Source organism: Miscanthus floridulus, chromosome 8 (assembly GCF_019320115.1).
Source record: "Miscanthus floridulus cultivar M001 chromosome 8, ASM1932011v1, whole genome shotgun sequence".
Classification (NCBI taxonomy): domain Eukaryota; kingdom Viridiplantae; phylum Streptophyta; class Magnoliopsida; order Poales; family Poaceae; genus Miscanthus; species Miscanthus floridulus.
Window position 1 is genome coordinate 227,411,413 of NC_089587.1, and position 11,297 is coordinate 227,422,709.

Consider the following 11,297-nt stretch of genomic DNA (forward strand, 5'->3'; position numbering starts at 1 on the left):
AACTTGAGAATATGCTTAGGTGCAGGTGCTAGGTCATTAACGGAAGATGAGCAATTATACCTTAGGTTGTATAAACGTGGTAAGTGAAAGTGATTTGAATAGGGCTTAAGTTGGAATATGCAAACTACAGCGAACATGTGCATTCCCCGAGCATCCCCGACATTCGTACATGTGCATCCATGATATTTATCTTGCGCATTCATGCAATAGGTGTGCCGGAGGGAGTGACGTTGCTGGAGTTCGAGGGAGCCAACCAGGAGGAGGAACCCAAGGTGCAGGAAGCCGACGAAGCAGTCGCCGCGGAGGAATTGCCCGAGTGCCCTGACCACCAGCCTTCCTCATTCCTGAAAGGCAAGCCCCGGAGCATATTAAGCCTCCTATGTTTTCACAAATACATTGAGTATCTTTTATTGTTGATGATGCATTAAGTATAGGAATTGGTTGGAACCAATTGCTGCATTATATATTCTTCCTTGTCCAGATATCGCACTGGAATCCTATTTAAGTTCAGGACGGGTTAAATGCTGAGCCATGCTTAGTGCGGTAGAAGTCAGGTGATTTCCTGTCACCTGCGAGCTTTAGGATGAGGTGGATCACGGTTGGCTATATTTGCTATCGTGGAAAAGAACCATGTGAATAATGAATTAAGACCGGGCGGGGTCTTGTGTAGGTTTGAACATAGTGACTCCGTCTGAGTCGTTTAAGGACCGATACGCTGTACGTCCTCATGTCATGTTGAACGCAGCCTAACACTTAGCTGGCCGGATAAGTCGTTCCGACCGCGAAGCCTAGTAGCTCGACTCAGGCCGGGGACGCGAGCAGTGGCGACATTCTGGAGGTAGTAAGGATGTGCGGAGAGCCATTGGCATAAGTCCAAGGCGGGTTAGAGTCCCGAACAACCTTGGCAGAGTGGGTCTCTGAGAATGTCGATCTGTTCGGACTCGCGACTCCTGAATCGTACCAAAGGTGACTTGTTTGCGACCCTGACGGGGGAAGCAGGGTTTGTGTTTAGGAATACCCCTCCAGCTGGATAGGAATCGATTCAAATCGCCGTCTCTCCTGGATAGTGAGAACTTGACTGAGCAGCGGCAACGTAGATTCAATTAATTTAACGATATGGTTAAATGGATGATGATAAGGTTGCCACAATGAATACCTGATATGGTTATTAATGTTTGCACCCTAATAAAATGATTGCTTAGTACAGGTGCTAATATAGATGACAGGTTAATGGCTAAAAAGTTACTGCTAGTTCAGGTTAAGAGTTGATCATTATTACCTATGCTTTTCTGCAAAAAGAAAGTGTCAGCCAGCTCCACTACATTAAGCTATGCATAATCCTTGGTGTCATTTGTTTGGTTTTCGACGGGTAAGTCTAGCTGAGTACATTCCCGTACTCAGGGTTTATTCCCTCTTGTTGCAGATGACCTTCTATATCAGGGATTCTGCAAGTACTGTCTCCACCCGGCGGGTGATGAGGACTAGATCATGGGCATGATCTCCTCTCTCTTATCTGAATGCTTTTGCGGTCTGTGATCAACCAACCAGTATATGTATTTGAACTCGGTGTGTGAGTTAAACTATTTGCTTCCGCATGTTTTACAAGACTTGTTTTGTAATAACAATGACTCTGTGATGATGTAATCTATTTGCGAACATCTGCGAAATGTTGTAACGTACGATATGTTATGTTGGATTACTGTGATCTTGGTTGTATGCAAGTTGGTTTGAAATCCTTCGAGATTTCGGTTGACTACCGGGTTTATATGGGCTCAAGTTCAAGAATTTGATCGTTTCGGCGATTGTTTTTGTACTTGTGCTCTTATAAATTGGTCGGTTCCATGACAGCTGGTATCAGAGCTAGATTCAACATTAAACATGTCTTACGGCTATTTAAAACAAAAAGCTTTTGTTGTTAAAATGGTTTTCAAACTTATAGTTATATATAAGTGTTCAAAAATCAAAATTTTTATGGTATACTGGTGATCACATCCCTTATAGCCCACTTAAGGACTTCTAGGTGGCTTATATATAATTACTAACTGGGGGAAATTGATTGTTTCTATTTCGTCGTCCATGCGGCGTGATATTGCATGGATGCCATTCGTTTGAATGGTAATGTATGGATCAATTGCCTCTACGCTAAGGTAAGTGTGAGTTGCGAGAGCATGACCGTCCAACCGTCGGTCTAGGGGAGAGTTAGTTGTGGTTACTGAAGTATTTACATGTTGCATACATGTATATATGAAAGTACTTAATTGGGGGTATATTTCTCGGGTAGTTTGGATACCGAAGTATATATATCGGGGGATGTATATATGGAGAGTATCTTAGTACTACTTGTGTAATTAGCATTATATCTTGTTGGGTTGGGCTGCAATGAAGTTTTTCTGCAGGTACGCTAACAACGCACCGTGTAGATCGACTAGTTACCGCTAATTGAGAGAACGTATGTATGCCACCGTATAGTCCGCTAAAGCTTAAAATTTCTTAGGTTTGTAAAGACGTACGGAACGAGCATGCATCATATTCACTCATGACATTCATATTGCATTACTCCCTCCCTTATAATTGCTTATCCCAAGTTTAAAGTGAAATCTCTCGGCAAGAAGTTTGAAGGAGAGGAATACCCAGAAGAAGTCCAAGGTGTCTCCAATGTGGACAGTAATCACTTCGATGAGTAGTTCGTTAGCAAGTCTCACTAGTTAAGCTTTTGCAGTCATACTGGTAAAGTACCTCAATTCGCTCCCTTTGGGATGCGTATCGTAATGGTGAAGTTTAAAACTTGTCATGTTGGAATGCACTGCGTATAGCGCTAGTAATTTACTTGATGATGTGGTGATTGGAGAATGAATTATTGCCTCTGTTTATTGTATGAAGTTTTCATTCTCGTCAGTAAATACAGTTTGGCACGATTGTAGTGTTCCTCTCCAATGTGCTGACATCATCAATAATTACTGGTTGCGCATTGTGCAGATGCCTCGTACTCGTTCCGCCGGTGCGAGTGATGATGATGATCTTCCGGCACCACCACCCACACCAACGGAACTTATAGCAATGCTTGCGGAAGGACAGCGCACTATGGCTGAGGCCCTTCGTACTATTGCGAATCGTGATGGTCGTGGTCCACGCCAAGGACCGGATCCAAACCAATACAGTGATTTCAAGGATTTTCTTGACACGAAACCCCCAATCTTCAAGGAGGCTGAGGAGCCTCTACAAGCTGATGAGTGGTTGAATACTCTCGAGCAGAAGTTCCGTCTGCTCCGCTTGACTGAGGTGCTAAAAACTGAGTACGCATCGCATCAACTTCATGGGCCTGCTGGCATCTGGTGGAGTCATCATCGGTCCACTATGCCTGCTAATGCCCAAATCACATGGGATCAGTTCAAGTCTGCTTTCAGGGGAAATTACATTCCTCCTGGTCTTATGGCGATCAAACATACAGAGTTCATGAAGCTGACTCAGGGAAACAAGAGCCTGAACGAATACCTGCAAGCTTTCAACAACCTTGCAAGGTATGCTACCGAGTTTGTGGACACAGATGCCAAGAAGATTGCAAGCTTCAAGCGGGGACTTAGCCCCAAGCTGATGAAGACCATGGGAAATTGCAAGTGCGCTCATTTTAATGAGTTTGTGAGTGATGCTTTATCGCAAGAGAACAACAATGCTGTATATGCGGCTTCAAAAAGTCGTAAGAGGGCCTATGAGGCGGGTGCCTCACAATCTAAGGCTCCAGTCGCACAAAGGGCTCCATTCCGTCCTCCAGCATCAGCCGCCAAGTTTCGCCCCCCGCAGAAGAAGAATCCCGCCAAGACTGGGTTTCGTAAGGCATTTACAGTTGCTCTTCCCAAGGGCACTACCAGTCAGGGCAGTTCCAGAGCTCCACCAAGCAACATGCCGTGCTGGAATTGCAATAAGACAGGCCACTGGGCAAGGGAATGCCCTTACCCTAAGAAGAATAATTACCAGGGTGGCCGTCAAGGACAAGTGAACCACACAAATATTACTGAGATTCCTTCAGGTGAGGTAGTGACTGCCGGTAAGTTTCTAATTGACCAACACCCCGCAGTTGTACTATTTGATTCAGGTGCTTCGCATTCCTTCATTAGTCCATCATTTGCATCCAAGTTTATGCAGAAAACATATACTGTTGAGGGTGAGGGTTATTGTATAAGGGCTGCTAGTGGTATTATTCCAACCAAGCTGGTAGTTGGGGATGTACAATTTGTGATAGAAGGGCGAAGTTATCAGGTTGATCTGGTAATTTTACCGGGGCTAGGTATCGATGTGATATTGGGAATGAACTGGATGAGCCGTCATGGAGTGCTTATCGATACATCCACTAGGGTAGTTATGCTCAGAGATCCGAGCAATCAGGAGGGTTTTCTAGTACAGTTACCCAAGGATATCAGTCTTTCTTGCACGACCAATGCGGTGCAAGCAAAGTCTCTGGCAGATATCCCTGTCGTGTGTGACTTTCCGGATATTTTCCCCGATGATTTGCCTGGATTGCCCCCGGATCGAGAAGTAGAATTCAAGATAGAGTTGCTTCCTGGTACAGCTCCCATCTCTAGAAGGCCATATAGAATGCCTCCCAATGAACTAGCTGAACTTAAGACCCAGTTGAATGAACTGCTAAAGAAAGGCCTTATCCGCCCTAGTTCATCTCCGTGGGGGTGCCCAGCCATCTTTGTGAAGAAAGAGATAGCCGCTTATGTGGCTAGGTGTGACACTTGTTGTCGGGTCAAGGCAGTACACATGAAAGCTGGATTACTTCAGCCCCTCTCTATTCCTGGTTGGAAATGGGAAGAGATAAGTATGGATTTTATAGTTGGACTCCCTACCACTCAGAGGAATTTTAACTCAATTTGGGTGATTGTGGACCGACTGACCAAGTCGGCACACTTCATTCCGGTCCGCATAGACTTTCGTCCAACCGACTATGCGGAGTTGTACTTCAACCAGATAGTCCGACTTCATGGGATCCCTCGTACTATTGTCTCAGATAGAGGACCACAGTTCACTGCTCGCTTTTGGGAGCACTTACATGGATTATTAGGGACTAAGCTCGTAAGAAGTTCTGCCTATCATCCGCAAACCAATGGGCAAACTGAACGGGTGAATCAAATCTTAGAAGATATGTTGAGAGCTTGTGTCATCTCGGCTAAGGGCTCATGGGAAAAATGGTTACCCCTAGCTGAATTCTCGTACAATAATAGCTATCAAGAGAGCATAAAGATGGCACCATTTGAAGCTTTGTATGGCCGGAAGTGTAGAACCCCGTTGAACTGGGTAGAAGCCGGTGAAAGGAGATATTATGGAATTGATTTTGTTCAAGAAGCCGAAGAACAAGTCCGTACTATCCAAACCCACATGGCCGCAGCTCAAGCTAGGCAGAAAAGTTATGCTGATCGACGTAGAAAACCTATTGAATTCGAAGTTGGAGACTTCGTTTATCTGAAAGTCTCACCTATGAAGAGTGTCCAACGCTTTGGTGTGAAGCGAAAGCTTGCGCCGAGATATGTTGGTCCATTTAAAATCATTGGACAAAGTGGTAAAGTGGCGTACAAGATTCAATTACCTCCTGAGATGAGTGCTATCTTCAATGTCTTTCATGTATCCCAATTGAAGAAATGTCTTCGCGTCCCTGAAGAGAGAGTTCCATTGGGGGATATCGAGTTAAAATCGGATTTGACCTTTGAAGAAAAGCCGGTTCGAGTGATTGACACTCGTGAGCGAGTGACTCGAAGCCGGGTAGTTAAGTTCTTTAAAGTCATGTGGAGCAATCAGGGTAGTGAACGCGATGCAACGTGGGAAAGGGAAGACTATTTGAGGGATGGTTATAAGGAATTCTATCAACAGTGGTACGCTTTTCAAATCTCGGGACGAGATTTTTATAAGGGGGGAGGGCTATAACACCCCTGGTGTTTAGCTTCCACATTTGCACTGCATTTCATAAACATGAGCATCATGCATCCATTCGTGAACTTATAGCACATGAAACATAAGTTCGAAACATTGCAACGTGTTGTATATTTCATGTGTGTTGTTCTTTTATGAAATGTAAAGTGTGCAACACTTAAGTGCAACATGTGCCACTCACTTAGTGAAACAAGATTAGTTAATACTATGCAACGAGATCATGAAACATGTGAAACATGACTATGAAACATTTGCAACATTTCTTGTGTTTTTCATTGTTTCAGTACATACCTTGATTGATTCTTGTGTGACCAATGTATGGTATGGCTATAAATGCTTGTAAGTAACTTAGTTACACATAGAATGTCTTTTGGAACAGTGTTCATGTTGGTCACTTTGACTAATTAGTTTTCCAAGTCATGGTTTGACCAAATTTGACCCCTGAACCTTTTTGTTTGACTGTTTAAAAAGTGTGGCTTAGGATATTTGCATGTCTAAGAAACCTAAAGCAAAGTTGTAGAGAATTATATAAGGAACAAAAGTTATTTTATGGCCAACTCATGAAAATGTGCAGAACATGCTCAAAAATGGCCCACAAGTCAGTTTTGAAGGTGGATTCAACATTTGAAAATTTTTCTAAGTCCTTAATACAATTCCAGTTTGATCAGGCCAACTTTGGCTTGATGCAACTCATGATCCATTGGGAATTAGGTCTTGGTCATTTAACATAAAGTGTAGCTGGTACTTAGGGCTACAATTTGTATCTTGACTGATTTCGCTGATAACCAACGGATTAGAAGCTAATCATCGTCGAACTTCGCCTGTCAGTCGCCATTGGATAACTGAATCGGCGTTTCAGACGTGCTACAGTGGCGACCAGTTTCAGAGAACAACGGCCGCGTGTACGCCGCGCGTCGACGGCCGACTGACCGCCCAGGCCACGCGCCGTGGCTGGCCTGAACCCGCGTTGGTGTTCTCCACTTGAAGCCGCAGCGCGTCCGTGAGCCCCCACCAGCGCCACATTTCCTTCTTGCTTCCTTTGCTTCCTCCGCTTGCCGAAGCACCACAGCAGCAGCAGTGGCTCCGCCGTCGCCATTGACGGCACGAGCTCGTGCCTTGCCACTCTATCGCCACCACAACAACTCCTTAGCACTCCCATTGCATCACCGAGCTCTCTCTGGCTAGCCTGGTGCGCTTGGTAAGGTCCAAACGCCGCGCGCAGTTCACCGGAGTGTCGCCGCCGTGCCCTGTCATCGTGGCCGGGGCACTTCCATCGGCCTTTCGCCGTGTAAACTTGTGCGCTAGCTTCGTAGTAGCATGTAGGAGCTCGACGTGTTGGTTGATTGGGCTATCATGGCCGGCTCCGGCGTCACGCCGTCGAGCCGAACCCCCGCGCCACCATGGTTGTCGCCGTCGTCTTGATCACCGGCAATAGGTCCATCCATGTAGCTTGATAGGTTCGGGAGGTCGATGCGGTCGCGTTGGTGCCGTCATCGTCGCCGGAGACGCCGCCGTCGGCGAGCTCCGCCGGGTTCCCGACGAGCAAGCCGTGTCCCCTGTTTCGTCTCACTGACCAGTGGGGTCGGCTGACAGCCGGGTCCCACACGTCAGTGGCTAGGGATTCTTAAGCTAGTTCAAAAATGCAGTTTTGAATGCTGATTTGATATTTTTGTATCTCCTGTTTTGTAGATCCAAATTGAGTAATTCCAATTTTGTTAGACTCACAGTTAGGTGTAGTACTTAAGAAAAATATGTCTTGAGCACTTTATGTAGAAATTTTGGATGAATTAAATAGGAACTTGAAATGTGTTTTTGAATGCATGCAAACTTGTTTAAATCATATCTTGAGTTTCCTTGATCCAAAAATTGTGAAATTTTGTGGGTAAGCTAGTATTGTATAGTAGAAGCTCTGGTTAAAATTTGAGAGTCATTGCATGTGTAGTTTTTGAGTTATAGATTTTCCTTTTATCATCAGGTGATTCTTGTGTAAATTTTAGTAATTAATTTATGAATCCAATGGCCATGAAAATTGGTAGGTAGTATCCTAGTACCCTAAGGATGCTAGGAAAAATATGAAATCTGTTGCTTGACACTTTTCATTAGGGTTTCCTAATTATGCCATTTTAAGCCATTATGCCTTGTCATTTTTGTGTAGGCTTTTATACTTGCTCAAATGGTGTGAAATTTTTATGGTAGTCTACTTAGAGCATGTAGTAGCTACTGTAATTTTTGTAGATTTAATGGTGTAGTATTCATACAAGTTTACCATTTCCTTTAATTAATTAAATAAATTAAGAAAGGTATTAAAAGAAATGTTTTGGTGATGAACATTTTACTTGCTGGTGTTCTTATGATATGGGTGATAAGATAGTAAAGTTGGTTTTGTCTAATTATATGTTTACATCATAAGTTGCTAATTATTTGTTGGCATTATGTCCCTCTGGACAGATCTGGGGACTTTAGAAAGTTCCCCATGATATTTTGGTTTTCTGTGAATGTGATGAATACAAGAGTTGTAGATAATCTATGTATCTAGCTCCTGTCAAAATTTGAGGGCAATTGGCCCAGTAGTTTAGAAACTACAGCTGTTTAAAGTTAGGTTCCAGTTTTGCTTACTCTCTGCCTTGTGAGGACAGAGTTCTGTTGATTTATGAATTTGAACTGGTAAAGGTGTGAATCATGCTTTGAGGTCTGAAAATGTTTTGTAGACAATTTTATAAGCTTTCCAGATTGTCTTGTTGCATATCATTTGGATTTATAAATCTCTAGTTATGGCTAGTTTACTGTACCGATACATAGTCTCCATTTGGTAATACAATTGCTTGAGTGTATGTGGTTGCAATGTTCTCGTTGATTGTTTAGGGGTTAGCCTAACTTGAGAATATGCTTAGGTGCAGGTGCTAGGTCATTAACGGAAGATGAGCAATTATACCTTAGGTTGTATAAACGTGGTAAGTGAAAGTGATTTGAATAGGGCTTAAGTTGGAATATGCAAACTACAGCGAACATGTGCATTCCCCGAGCATCCCCGACATTCGTACATGTGCATCCATGATATTTATCTTGCGCATTCATGCAATAGGTGTGCCGGAGGGAGTGACGTTGCTGGAGTTCGAGGGAGCCAACCAGGAGGAGGAACCCGAGGTGCAGGAAGCCGACGAAGCAGTCGCCGCGGAGGAATTGCCCGAGTGCCCTGACCACCAGCCTTCCTCATTCCTGAAAGGCAAGCCCCGGAGCATATTAAGCCTCCTATGTTTTCACAAATACATTGAGTATCTTTTATTGTTGATGATGCATTAAGTATAGGAATTGGTTGGAACCAATTGCTGCATTATATATTCTTCCTTGTCCAGATATCGCACTGGAATCCTATTTAAGTTCAGGACGGGTTAAATGCTGAGCCATGCTTAGTGCGGTAGAAGTCAGGTGATTTCCTGTCACCTGCGAGCTTTAGGATGAGGTGGATCACGGTTGGCTATATTTGCTATCGTGGAAAAGAACCATGTGAATAATGAATTAAGACCGGGCGGGGTCTTGTGTAGGTTTGAACATAGTGACTCCGTCTGAGTCGTTTAAGGACCGATACGCTGTACGTCCTCATGTCATGTTGAACGCAGCCTAACACTTAGCTGGCCGGATAAGTCGTTCCGACCGCGAAGCCTAGTAGCTCGACTCAGGCCGGGGACGCGAGCAGTGGCGACATTCTGGAGGTAGTAAGGATGTGCGGAGAGCCATTGGCATAAGTCCAAGGCGGGTTAGAGTCCCGAACAACCTTGGCAGAGTGGGTCTCTGAGAATGTCGATCTGTTCGGACTCGCGACTCCTGAATCGTACCAAAGGTGACTTGTTTGCGACCCTGACGGGGGAAGCAGGGTTTGTGTTTAGGAATACCCCTCTAGCTGGATAGGAATCGATTCGAATCGCCGTCTCTCCCGGATAGTGAGAACTTGACTGAGCAGCGGCAACGTAGATTCAATTAATTTAACGATATGGTTAAATGGATGATGATAAGGTTGCCACAATGAATACCTGATATGGTTATTAATGTTTGCACCCTAATAAAATGATTGCTTAGTACAGGTGCTAATATAGATGACAGGTTAATGGCTAAAAAGTTACTGCTAGTTCAGGTTAAGAGTTGATCATTATTACCTATGCTTTTCTGCAAAAAGAAAGTGTCAGCCAGCTCCACTACATTAAGCTATGCATAATCCTTGGTGTCATTTGTTTGGTTTTCGACGGGTAAGTCTAGCTGAGTACATTCCCGTACTCAGGGTTTATTCCCTCTTGTTGCAGATGACCTTCTATATCAGGGATTCTGCAAGTACTGTCTCCACCCGGCGGGTGATGAGGACTAGATCATGGGCATGATCTCCTCTCTCTTATCTGAATGCTTTTGCGGTCTGTGATCAACCAACCAGTATATGTATTTGAACTCGGTGTGTGAGTTAAACTATTTGCTTCCGCATGTTTTACAAGACTTGTTTTGTAATAACAATGACTCTGTGATGATGTAATCTATTTGCGAACATCTGCGAAATGTTGTAACGTACGATATGTTATGTTGGATTACTGTGATCTTGGTTGTATGCAAGTTGGTTTGAAATCCTTCGAGATTTCGGTTGACTACCGGGTTTATATGGGCTCAAGTTCGAGAATTTGATCGTTTCGGCGATTGTTTTTGTACTTGTGCTCTTATAAATTGGTCGGTTCTGTGACAATTCTCACCCCATTGATTGACATTGATAATCTCAACCCTACAAGTAATACTATCTATATTTAGAACCTTTGTGGTCATTGATGACAAAGGGGGAGAGAAACAAAGATAGTAGTAGAAATAGTGAAAAAGGGGGAGAAATATCATAAAGGGAGATAAACATAAAGATATACTTGATATATGACATATGGGGAGAAAAGTGAAAAAGGAAAGGGATCAATTAAAATTTTGAGCACACAAGTAGGGGGAGCAAGCTCATGAACTTGTATGGTGCATTTGAATGTGCATTTCATATGTTTGCTTGCATGGCACAAGTATTAAATTTAAACATCCATGCTTGTGTGATGAATGTTTAGTTGTAAGATTGAATGATGAAATGAAATCACTAGATAACTTTTATTTCCAAGTAAGTCTTTACAAGTGGTATCTTTCCAAAGTATGTTTCCAAGTGGTATTGAGCTAACAATGATGCTAAGGATGATATATTGGTGCACTCCGATTGGTATCACGCTTCAAAGGTCCATCTTTTATACCTTAGCATCATTTGATAGACATTGACTCCTATATTTCCTATCTAAGCATATGTGCAAGCTTCAATCCAAATTCTTAGCACATATGTATGGGGAGCAATTGCTACCATTTGGGGTTCATGAAAC

General features: G+C 43.5%; 1 long non-coding RNA gene across 1 annotated transcript; it reads left to right on the plus strand.

The window, feature by feature from the left end:
* Positions 1 to 266: 266 nt before the first annotated feature.
* LOC136475248 (uncharacterized) lies at positions 267 to 10,496 on the plus strand. Its single transcript, XR_010763129.1, has 3 exons — positions 267 to 351; positions 9,008 to 9,148; positions 10,221 to 10,496. It is a non-coding gene; the product is annotated as an uncharacterized lncRNA (long non-coding RNA).
* The last annotated feature ends 801 nt before the right edge of the window (positions 10,497 to 11,297 follow it).